The following is a 12,616-nucleotide window of genomic DNA, read 5'->3' as shown; positions in this document are numbered from 1 at the left end:
TTTCAAAAAATTCAAAACAATAAAAAATGGAAAAGTGGTGTGTGCATATATATTCACCCCCTTTGCTATGAAGCCCCTAAATAATATCTGGTGCAACCAAATAGCTTCAGAAGTCACATAATTAGTTAAATAAAGTCCACCTGTGTGCAATCTAAGCGCCACATGATCTGTCACATGATCTCAGTATATACACACCTGTTCTGAAAGGCCCCAGAGTCTGCAACACCACGAAGCAAGCGGCACCATGAAGACCAAGGAGCTCTCCAAACAGGTCAGGGACAAAGCTTTTGAGCAGTGACAAAGTGAACAATTATAAAAATAGACAAAAAATAAATACATCTGTCAAATCTAGCTAACATGTTGTTCTCTATATGTACAGTATGTACTGTAGGATTAATTTAATTTTTGGCTGTGAAAAGAGGCTATTATGCACAACTATAGTAACTGTAGTTATGCTTGCTCAAGTTTTCATTTTTTGGTCTTATTTCACAATAAAAAATATTTTGCATCTTCAAAGTGTTGTGTAAATCAAATGATACAAACCCCCCCCAAAAAATCTATTTTAATTCCAGGTTGTAAGGCAATGAAATAGGAAAAATGCCAATGGGGGTGAATACTTTCGCAAGCTCCTGTACTTTACTCTAGATCGGGTATTCCCAAACTGGTGTACGCATACCAATGCCGTGGGGTTTAAGCCAAATAAAAATGTGATTCACATTTAATAAATGTGTTTTACATTATTTTATTAATTGTTTTCAAACAGTCAACAGTAGCCTCATTTCACTGCCAAAAATAAAATGCTTCCTACAGTACATACATGCCGAGAACAACATGTTAGCTAGATTTGACAGATGTATTTATTTTTTTGTCTATTTTTATAATTGTTCACTTTGTCACTGCTCAAAAGCTTTGTTTTACAGTAATAATATCACTGTTGTTAGACGGTCCTAAACACAGTTAATTATGAGTTATTGACAGATATGTCAAGCACCACTGGCTATACGTCAGCACCAGAGGCGTGTGTGTTCATCGATTCCTACATGATGTGCTGTCAGGGATCTGAAGCCTGGCCAGCTCAGTAAATGACGAATGGATGACAAAGTCATAGTTAGTCACAGTTATAATTAATTATTAACCTACTAACAGAGTGCTGCTGTTAGTTTGAATTCAGCATGCAGTGGTCTAATAAACATTTATATTGGTTAATCTAGGAAAGTGGGCAGCCCACAGGGTCTCTCAGACAAAGGTGGTGCATTTTGAGAATATACTATAACATGAGAACACTGTTTCAGGATTCCACAGAGTGACGAGCTGTGTGAAACGGATTGTTCTAGGTGGAGAGGAAGATCAGAAATGTGTCTGCCTGCAGTTTTAGTAAAGTCCTGCATTTGTGTGAAATGTAAGTACTTGGACTGCAGACCACAGTGTAAAAAAAAGTCTAGTTGTTTCAATGAAATATTATTAAGTAACTTGGTTCCACAGCCTTTTTTTGTTTACGCAACTTTTCAGTCAAAGTGTTACCCGAACGTAACATTTTTAGTTGGTGCAAACGTAGCTCCAACATGAGAAAACTATAGGTGTAACGGCTTTCTTCCCTCGAAGGAGAGTCGGACCAAAATGCAGCGTGGTTAGTTCGATACATCTTTAATAAAGAAAAAATACACGAACAATACAAAAACAACAAACGGAACGTGAAAACCTATACAGCCTGTCTGGTGACAACTAACACAGAGACAGGAACAATCACCCACCACAACTCAAAGAATATGGCTGCCTAAATATGGTTCCCAATCAGAGACAACGATAATCACCTGACTCTGATTGAGAACCGCCTCAGGCAGCCATAGACTATGCTAGACACCCCACAAAAACCTCATGACCAAAACGCACCACAATAACCCATGTCACCCCCTGGCCTGACCAAATAAATGAAGAAAAACATACATACTTCGACCAGGGCGTGACAATAGGCAAAAACTTAAAATGACGTGTTTGCTCAAATTGTCTCATATGTTAATTCAACAAGAAATTATTATTTGGGCATCTTACCAGAAAAAAAGGCTGTGGAATTAGTTACACACAACAGTGGTAATAACAATGTTTCCAACTTAAATATTTTAACCACATGATTACCTGGGGCACATTCATTTAGAGTAATTTATATTCAACATGTCCTCAGCTGGGATTTGTATTCAAATCCTCTTGTTTCACAGCACACCAAGCGTCCTGCTATGCCACCATGTCAGTGTCAATAACTGATTTCACCTGTATAGCTACACTTTGCACTTCAAAGTAAATATCAGTTCTGTTAAAAGTACACCCAAGAAAAACTATTTTATTCATCATGGTGATTAAGGAGAGATACAGTGCTTTCAAAAAGTATTCACACCTCTTGGCTATTTCCAAGTTTTGATGTGTTACAACATTTAGATTTTGTGTCAGTGATCTGCACACAACACCCCATTTATGGGTAGCAGGTAGCCTAGTGCTTAAGAACATTGGGCCACTAACCAAAAGATTGCTGGTTCAAATCCCCGAGCTGCTAAATTGGGAAAAACCTGCTATTATGTCCTTGAGCAAGGTTGTTAACCTTCAACAACAACTGCTCCCTGGATGCTGATGAAGTTGATTAAGGCAGCCTCCTGTCTTTAGTCAATAAGTATTCAACCCTGTTGTTATGGTAAGCTTAAATAACTTCAGGAGTAAAGATTTGCTTAACAAGTCAGATAATACGTTGCATGGACTCACTCTGTGTGCAATAATGGTGTTTAACATGAATTTTAAATGACTACCCCATCTCTGTACACCACACATACAATTATCTGTCAGGTTCCTCAGTCAAGCAGTGAACTTCAAGTATAGATTCAACAACAACGAACAGGGAGGTTTTCCAACGCCTCGCAAATAAGGGCACCTGTTGGTAGATGGTTAAAACATTTTAAAGCATACATTGAATATCCCTTAGAGCATGGTGAAGTTAATAATTAATTACACTTTGGATGGGGTATACACCCAGTCACTACAAAGATACAGGCGTCCTTCCTAACTCAGTAGACAGAGAGGAAGGAAACCGCTCAGGGATTTCAGCATGAGGCCATTGGTGATTTTAAACCAGTTACATAGTTAAATGGCTGTGATAGGAGAAAACTGAGGATGGATCAACAACATTGTAGTTACTTCACAATACCAACCTAAATTACAAGAAGGGAACCTGTACAAAACAACAAACATACTCCAAAACATGAATCCTGATTGCAACAAGGCACTAAAGTAAAACTGCAAAGCATTTGGCAAAGAAATCCTCAATACAAAGCATTATGTTTGGAAAAAATCCAAGAAAACACATCACTGAGTACCACTCTTCATATTTTCAAGCATGGTGGTGGCTGCATCATGTTATGGGTATGCTTGTCATCAGAAAGGTCTAGGGAGTTTTTGGGATAAAATACATGAAATAGAGCTAAGCACAGGCAATGTCCTAGAGGAAAACCTGGTTCAAACTGCTTTCCAACAGACATTATATTTATTCTTCCACTTTGACATTACAGAGTATTTTATGTAGAACGTTGACCAAAAAATGACAATTAAATCCATTTTAATCCCACTTTGTAGCACAACAAAATGTGGGAAAAGGGATTCAAATACTTTCTGAAGGCACTATAAGTTTGGGCTGACCTTTTTTTCCCTTCAGGTAACACTTAGACTGAAACATTTGAGTAAACCAAAAAAAGGCTATGGAACCATTTACTTAATAATACTTAGTTGAAACTATTAGATTTGTGGAATTTAAAAAATATTTTTTACAGTGTGCAGGCTGTTGAGGTATTGGAGATGGAAATCAAACTACTTGTTTTCAAATGGAAGTAAGACTGGGAAATCAGTCCTCGCATTCAGTGGTTAGTTAAGGCTCTGTGTGCCAAAGGTCAAATAGGGTGTGCTTATGTTTGTCCTGCTTCACTGCATGTGCAAGTGGGTAACCTGTACGAGTGTGAGGTGTGAAATGGAAATGTGTATTTTTGCATATCCCAACTTCCCCTGAGACACCCTCGGAGAGTGGGGTCATTGCCATGGATCAGCCATTATTGACCGCGACCCTCGGGCTAAGTGCCTTGCTTAAGGATAGATCGACCAATTTTTTTTACAACTTGTCATTTCAGAGATTCAAAATCTAAACCTTTTGTTCACTGGTCCAACGTTCTAACTGCTGCCAATCGAGGGAGTATTTTGTTAACTTTGTTGTTGAGGTACTTAATGTTAAACCACCAAACTGTTACAATGTTCAATATTTAACAGTTGTGCATGCATTGTGTGTGTGTGTGTGATTGTATGTAGTACTGCTGTGATCCTCATGCACAAGCCTGGTCTGGGCTTCAGTGCTAATTTTGTTGACAGTCTATCACACACACACACACACACACACACACACACACACACACACACACACACACACACACACACACACACACACACACACACACACACACACACACACACACACACACACACACACACACACACACACACACACACACACACACACACACACACACACACACACACACAGCTTAAGGCCTTGTGTGTCTTTCCCGGCTTCGACCTAAACCCTGCTTGTGAGCGATGAGGTTTAGCCACCCCACTGGGAAAACCACAAAACACTCTCAGATATTTGACTTGACAGCACAAAAAAAAACTCTTCAAAATAAATGGCTTCAAATGGCACATCGATAGTTGTTTGCTGTCCACATATCTTGCATTTTGTATCTCCTCGCACCCAATCATGCATTTGCATTTTGTATCTGCTCGCACCCAATCATGCTTTTACATTTTTTTTAGATGCTTTTGTTCTTCATAGTGATGTAAGTACTCATAATTCCAATTAGATTTTATAGAGGCTGTCTGATTCCAGTTCAAATACGGCATAACTGTGAACTAAATCAAACACTCCAACCATCTGTTGTGGTTGCGGCATGACCGGAGGGCTGCAGACAAATGAAGGCATCAAGTCAAAAGCTTTTCGCTGGCTTGAACATCAAGTGAAACAGACCCTTTCGACTGCGCTGTGAAACCACTTGAACAGTTTGTCCCGGACTTTTATTCTTATAGTCATGTACATGTCAACAGAAAGACAATTGTTTTCAGTTGCAATCCACTTTGGAAAATGTATGATAAACCCTCAAAAACATTATAGTCTTGTTATTGCTTCAGGGTCAACCAAAGGCAGAGAAACTTAAGAGCATCGGATACCCAATTTATTTTGATAGCTCCAGTATGAATGCCCCAGTATGCCACAGAAGTATGGAAATGACGGTCAGTGGAACAGTATAGTCAGTGGAGTTGCAGGCAACATAAATGAAGGATCATTATAGAAATATAATCAGATATAAATCATTGAATTTAGTTTTTAGAAATTACTCCACCCTATTAGTTATTTTTCCCTCTCCTGACACGAGGGACAATTTGAAAGAGATCTCTGCATATTGTGTTTTCAATATGGCAACATGTGAGGATGCCAACAATGAGGATTCCTGCAAATGTTTCTTAGTCATGGAGGTGTACTGTATGAGATGACCACAAACACTCTACCTCCCCTCTCGGTCTGTCACCACCATGAGTGAGGGATGCCTGAGCTGTCCCTATCCAGGTGTGCTGTCAATGACCAGTATGATAAGATCTCGATGGGGGTAGAGAGAGAGAGAGAGAGAGAGAGAGAGAGAGAAAAAGAGAACAAGCGAGAGATGCACGACCCTAACCATACCCGTGGTCTGTTATCCCTCTGGGTGGGCAGGAAGGACCCCAGAGCCAGGAGGAGGGGCCCTCAGGGGATATGGACAGGTCATCTGTTGTCACTAAGAACCAGTCATGAACCATTCACATATCACAGATCAAACTAAATCTGGCCCAGGCTGATAGGGGAGGCCTGGGGGAAGCCCTGGACCTCACAGGGTGATGAGTGAATGTGTCCCAGACCCAAAGAAATTGAGCTGCATATTGGGAGGATATTGGGGGAGGGGAATGTCTACAAGCCACATTACGAAGAGTTTGTCTTTGAGTGTCAATCAATTACATTTATTTATAAAGCTCTTTTCCCGCAGATGTCACAAAGTGCTGTACAGAAACCCAGCCTAAAACCCCAAACAGCAAGCAATGCAGAAGTAGAAGCACGTCGAGGAGAGTTTGTCTTTGAAAGAGGCTGGTGAAGCCGACAGAGCTCCATTAGAAGACATAAGCTGACTCAATGGCAAACGCTAAATAAATCACTGCATACTGTGGTGAAGTTGTTTTTACACCGCTCTCATTGTAAGATGTCTTGAACTGGAAGATCTGTTGTGCAATGCTGCTCCCTGCTGGAGACATATCCATACCACGTTGAATATCAAAATAAAAGACTACAGTGCAAAGCGCACAATGTGCATTTTTTAATAACCACCAATTGAAAAAAAAAGATAATATCATTGATACTACTGTTGTTTACACAAACTCAATAAGAACCAATACAAATGCTCCAATCACTAATTAGCACAGCATCAAAGTGATGTTGTAGTGAATGTGGAATGACTCTTCAGGTTCATCACTCTCCTGATTTACTGTGTTGTCAGACAGCTGGTGTATAATCAGCCTAATTACAGACACTTTTTCTGAGCTGGAACTCGATTCCCCGCGGTTCTGACTTGTCACCATCAGGCCTGTGATTCTGTGAATCATAGTACAACGGATACACCATAGATACAACTGGTTTCATCTCTATGGGATGCACATTCTGTGAACAACATACAATGGATACACCATAGATACAACTGGTTTCATCTCTATGGGATGCACATTCTGTGAACAACATACAATGGACACACATTCAGAATGTATACGTCTAACATCGGTGGGAATGCGTTGCACTGCAAATGTATAGGGGAAAGTAGTTGAAAGACGGTCCAACCACGTCCACAGGAGTTTGACTGCATGGACTAAAGAACATAGCTGTTGCAGTTCAATATCAACGTGGTCAGGAAAATGTAGGGTTTTACTGAGTAGTGGGTAGGACATGCCTTTTAAATGATCAGTTAATAGATTCTAACTTCATCTAGTGTAAACATGCCTATCACGCATATAGAGCCCGACTCGGGCCCCCTGTTCTGCAATATATGGCTTAGACAACAGATGACAGTATTCATCCATAGGAGACCAGACCTGGGAGAGAGGCGAAACCGAGACGGTTCTCTCCTAGGAATAGGTTGCAGAAATACAGAGGACAATTAAGGGATAAATGGAAAATCCCTTTAACAGATTTGTATTACAAACGTCTGTAAGAAATGAAAAGCCGTGTAACAAACAAACACCCCCCCACCATCCCCATCATCTGAATCTCAGCTAGCTTTTCATAAGGGTATATATTCCAATGGAAATATTGTATTACCATTTCCTCAATTGCCAATTTCACATGGTTGGAATATTTCCATGAAAAGCAATTGATGTGTTTGTAGGATTTCACCTCTCTCTTCTTTTCAGTCAGTCATGTGCTTCTCCTGTGGAATGCAGCTCAACATCAAAAGACTAATCAGCTTGCCAGCATCAATACAAAAATCTCACCCGAAAGCTCTACATTTTTTCATGAGTACTTAGACTTCAGGGACACTCATCTGCAACCATGCATACTAGTTAACCACTTTGCTGAGGATTTGCAGTGTGAAAAATGTATATTTGACAGACAAAAACAGCACAAGTGTGAATATTCATCATTACTCATATCACAGTGTGATCAAAGAGTCTGTTCTGAGAGTCAACCACGTATCATTAGAATGGGAAGTCATTCTAGAAGTAATGGAATTTAGAAGTCATTCTAATTCTATGGTCAATCCTCTGACCAGTGTGTGAACCATACTTGACCGACTGTACCATCACAGTTTCCTTTTTTGACAGTATCTAAAATATAACTGGTCAATGCCTGTGGACCAGTTCAGTTCATCCAACCACAGACAATGATAACATCATCTGGTTCTACAGCATATCTATGGCATTCCTATTCTGTGCCTCCTATTGATGTATGAAACAGTTATGTCCTAGTCTGCTAGAGGGGTAGAGAGGGTCAAGTCAAAGGCATCAAGAACATATGGCCGGGAACATTGCATTCAAGGCAGGGACAGTGGTCTAAGACACTGCACCTCTGTGCAAGTGCCATCACTACAATCCCTGGTTCAAATCCAGGCTGTATCACATCTGGCTGTGATTTTGACTCCCATAGGGTGGTGCACAATTGGCCCAGCGTCAGCTGGGGTAGGATGTCATTGTAAATAAGAATTTGTTCTTAACTGACTTGCCTAGTTAAATACACAAATTGTAGGCCTACTAATAGAGCTATGATGGAACCTCTTGTTTGCAGTGTTCTACTGTAGGCCTATGCCAGAGTAAATTTATACACAAAAAAATTGTAAAGGTGCAATCTGTAATATACCAGCCTGTGAATTTGTCATTTTAACTAGTGAAATAGAATTATGGATTTTTTAAATAATATTGTCTTACCTTATTAATATGATCCACTAGTGTGGTCTTCCTTATGTTCCTGACACAAGGGGTATCTAAACATTTTAAATAAAGATTGGCAGGGATTAAGGCTGCACATTGGTTTGTAGGATCGCACTATAGAGGGTTGAAATCGACATTTAGTCTTGATTGCACTACATTTAGGCAGCACACAGGTCACCTAAAATATTTGGATAAACCATAATCCAATGAGACTGCTTCATTCTTAGTCACATGACAGTTGACAAAAAAACGTACCTCTTATTTCTAGCGAAAACATTTTGAGTAATGCATATCCACTAAGGTAGACTTGGCAACAATATAGTTTACACCAGGGATCATCAACTAGATTCAGACGATTTTATTTCTTGAGTGGATGGTCAGGTTGCCGGTGTTGTGTCGAAAATCTCCCCCGTTCAGAATTCCCTCCCCATTTGCGTTTTTCATTGCTGCGACTTGCTTGCTAGTTGATCATTTGTATACTGTAGATTGATAGCAAGAAGCCCAAACAGATATAACATTTGTCTAAAACACAATACTTTCAAACCTTCCTTACAATTGTATACAATCATATACATATATCTTATGGGTGGGAATACTGTACTTCGTAGCAGATTTCCAAAATTAAAATGTTTTTTTTTTTATAAAGTATTTTATGTCCAAATAAAATCACCCGCGTTCCGCTAGTTGGAGAACCCTGGCCTAAACTGTAATGTTAGCGGTCTATGATTTCGCAGGCGCTCTAGAGACACTCCAGTAGGACTCTAAAATGGCTATTTGCCCTGTTCAAAAGTAGTACACTATATAGGGTATAGGGTGCCATTTGGGTCTTAACCTTAGTAACATTTACTCTAGCTCTCTTCAAAGCAAAGTTTATTGGTCGCGTACACAGATTAGCGGGTGCAGTGAAATGCTTATGGTACTAGCTCTTACAAATGCAGTAAAATGTCAAACAATTAAAATGTAAGGAGACAAAAAAAAGACAAGAACGGCGGGGCAAATCTGATTAGCAAGCCAAATAGTCCTGTAGCAGTAAACACATGAAATCTATACATATGTACACCTGATTTACAGGTCAACCCTTTGCTATGAGACTCGAAATGTAGCTCAGGTGCATCCTGTTTCCATTGATCTTCCTTGAGACGTTTCTACAACTTGATTGGAATCCACCTTTGGAAAATTCAATTGATTGGACATGATTTGGAAAAGTACACACCTGTAAGGTCCCACAGTTGACAATGCATGTCAGAGAAAAAAACAAGCCATGAGGGCAAAGTAATTGTCCGTAGAGTTCCAAGACAGGATTGTCAAGGCACAATTCTGGGGAAAGGTACCAAAACATTTCTGCAGTATTGAAGGTCCCCATGAACACAGTTGCCTCCATCCTTCTTAAATGGAAGAACTTTAGAAGCACCAAGACTCTTCCTAAAGCTGACCGCCGACCAAACTGAGCAATCGGGGTAGAAGGGCCTTGGTCAGGGAGGTGACCAAGAACCCGATGGTCACTCTAACAGAGCTCCGGAGTTCCTCTGTGGAGATGGGAGAATCTTCCAGAGGGACAACCATTTCTGCAGCACTCCACCAATCAGGTCTTTATGATAGAGTGGCCAGATGGAAGCCACTCCTCAGTAAAAGGCACATGACAGGCAGCTTGGAGTTTTCCAAAAGGCACCTAAAGACTATCAGACCATGAGAAACAAGGAAACCTGGCACCATCCCTACGGTGAAGCATGGTGGTGACAGCATCATGCTGTGGGGATGTTTTTCAGCAGCAGGGACTGAGAGTTTAGTTAGGATTGTGGGAAAGATAATGGAGCAAAGTACAGAGAGATCCTTGATGAAAACCTGCTCTCAGGACCTCACCTTCCAACAGGACAGCAATCCTAAGCACATAGCCAAGACAATGCAGGAGTGGCTTCGGGACAAGTCTTGAATGTCCTTGAGTGGCCCAGCCAGAGCTCGGACTTGAACGTGTTCAAACATCTCTAGAGAGACCTGAAAATAGCTGAGCAGTGACGCTCCCCATCCAACTTGACAGAGGTTGAGAGGATCTGCCGAGAAGAATGGGAGAAACTCACTAAATACAGGTGTCCCAAGCTTGTAGCGTCATACCCAAGAAGTCTTGAGGCTGTAATCGCTGACAAAGGTGCTTCAACAAAGCACTAGGGTAAAGGGTCTGAATACTTATGTGATATTTTTGTATTTTATTTTTTATTCATTTGTAAAAAATATATATATATTTAACCAATTTTAGAATAAGGGGTCTGGATACTTTCCGAATGGAATATGAGTAAGCTCTGTCACTGAAATACAATGTACAGTAGGAGACATGTAATATTATGATGTGCTACGTCGGTGATAAAGTATTTAAATAGACAGTGTGAAATGAGAAGTGACCAGTGTGTGTGTGTGTGTGTGTGTGTGTGTGTGTGTGTGTGTGTGTGTGTGTGTGTGTGTGTGTGTGTGTGTGTGTGTGTGTGTGTGTGTGTGTGTGTGTGTGTGTGTGTGTGTGTGTGTGTGTGTGTGTGCACGTGCATCACCTGGTAGACGGCTAGTGATGGCTGTTCAACAGTCGGATGGCCTAGTAATAGAAGCAGTTTTTTAGAGTCTCTGTCTTAGCTTTGATGCCCCTGTACTGTCTGTCTGTCTGTCGGACGGAGCCGACAGAACAGTCCGTGGCTCGGATGGCTACGGTCCTTAATGATCTTATTGGCCTTTACTTTGACACTGGGTGCCTTAGATGTCCTGGAGGGCAAGCAGCATGCCCCTGGTAATGCGTTGGACTGCCCGCACTACCTTCTGGAGAGCCATAATGCAGTTGAGGGCAGAGCAGTTACCCTACCAGGTGGTGATGCAGCCCAACAGAATGCTCACAATGGTGCATCTGTAGAAGTTTGTGAGGGTCTTAGGGGCCCTGCCGAATTTCCTCAGCCACCACGATGTCGGTGTGCCGAGACCATTTCAGGTCCTCAGTGATGTACATGCCAAGGAACTTGAAGCGTTTGACCCTATCCAATCTTCTCGTGTTGCCTCTGTCTTTGCTTCTCCAGTGTTACCTTGAAAAATGAGGTCCCCATGGATCCCATGCGGTCTAGATCTACTGTTGTTGTTTGACGTGGGCTATGCCTTGAATGGTGACAAAAGGCCACATTTTGTCCTGATTATGGTCGATGACTTGGCGATTGTAGACAGTGGGAACACAACCTTGCACCAAGTTACAGTGATATAAACTGCAACAGGCTTTTTTATGTTCTTTCCCATGTTTCTAAGCATGGCTTTCCTGCATTACATGTATACTTCTCATTTGTAGTTGTGATTCCAAACAAAAATGTACATCCTCGGAAGACAACATTCGATTCTATTCTTTTTTATTCTGACTTCTAATTCTTGCTGTGCTCTGTGCTCACCTTTTTAAAACACGACTAAAACGTATCTTTCCAGATGATGAGCCCAGCTGGGTGGTAATGCGTTGTGTTGTTGTGTCTGCAGGACCCCCAACATCGACATGCTGGTTCAGGAGGGGCTGAGGCTGACGCAGCACATCGCTGCGGCCCCCCTCTGTACGCCCAGCAGGGCAGCCTTCCTGACGGGCTGATACCCGATATGATCCGGTGAGGCGAGTCATAAACAACAAATCAAATGATATAAGTCACATGCGCCGAACGGGCGTAGACTTTACTGTGAAATAGTCAAAATAGTAACAAAATAGCAATAAAATATATGACACAACAACAACAAGAGCTCAATGTGTAGCCTATCCTCCTGGGGTTTGACACAAAGCTTTGCCTAGTACTATAATTGGATTACTTAACAGATCACTAGCTAGTAGTATTGATAGGCCTAACTAGTATTATGTGTTGTTAGGGATGCATTAGTTAGGCTATGTGGAGAGAACAGTTCATAGGACAGGATAACTAGCATGTTGACCACAATGCAGCAAATCATTCCACTGTATAATTTTATACTTTGTTACTCTCCCCACTTTGTGATTTCACATCAGTTTTTGATCCTATTTTTGTCTCGGGACAGTTAGGGGGTGTATATCATCTCTGCTGCATCTGGCGGCCTTCCCAAAGAAGAAGTCACCTTTGCCAAGGTCGCCAAA

The 12,616-nt window shown here is 41.1% G+C and overlaps 1 long non-coding RNA gene across 1 annotated transcript; it reads left to right on the top strand.

Annotated features, from left to right (window-relative positions):
- Positions 1–1,289: 1,289 nt before the first annotated feature.
- Positions 1,290–6,401, top strand: LOC124010808. The gene is made up of 2 exons (XR_006834504.1): positions 1,290–1,399; positions 6,093–6,401. It is a non-coding gene; the product is annotated as an uncharacterized LOC124010808 (long non-coding RNA).
- Positions 6,402–12,616: the final 6,215 nt, after the last annotated feature.

Source organism: Oncorhynchus gorbuscha, linkage group LG23, assembly GCF_021184085.1.
Source record: "Oncorhynchus gorbuscha isolate QuinsamMale2020 ecotype Even-year linkage group LG23, OgorEven_v1.0, whole genome shotgun sequence".
Lineage (NCBI taxonomy): Eukaryota > Metazoa > Chordata > Actinopteri > Salmoniformes > Salmonidae > Oncorhynchus > Oncorhynchus gorbuscha.
This window is presented reverse-complemented; position numbering and strand designations above follow the sequence as displayed.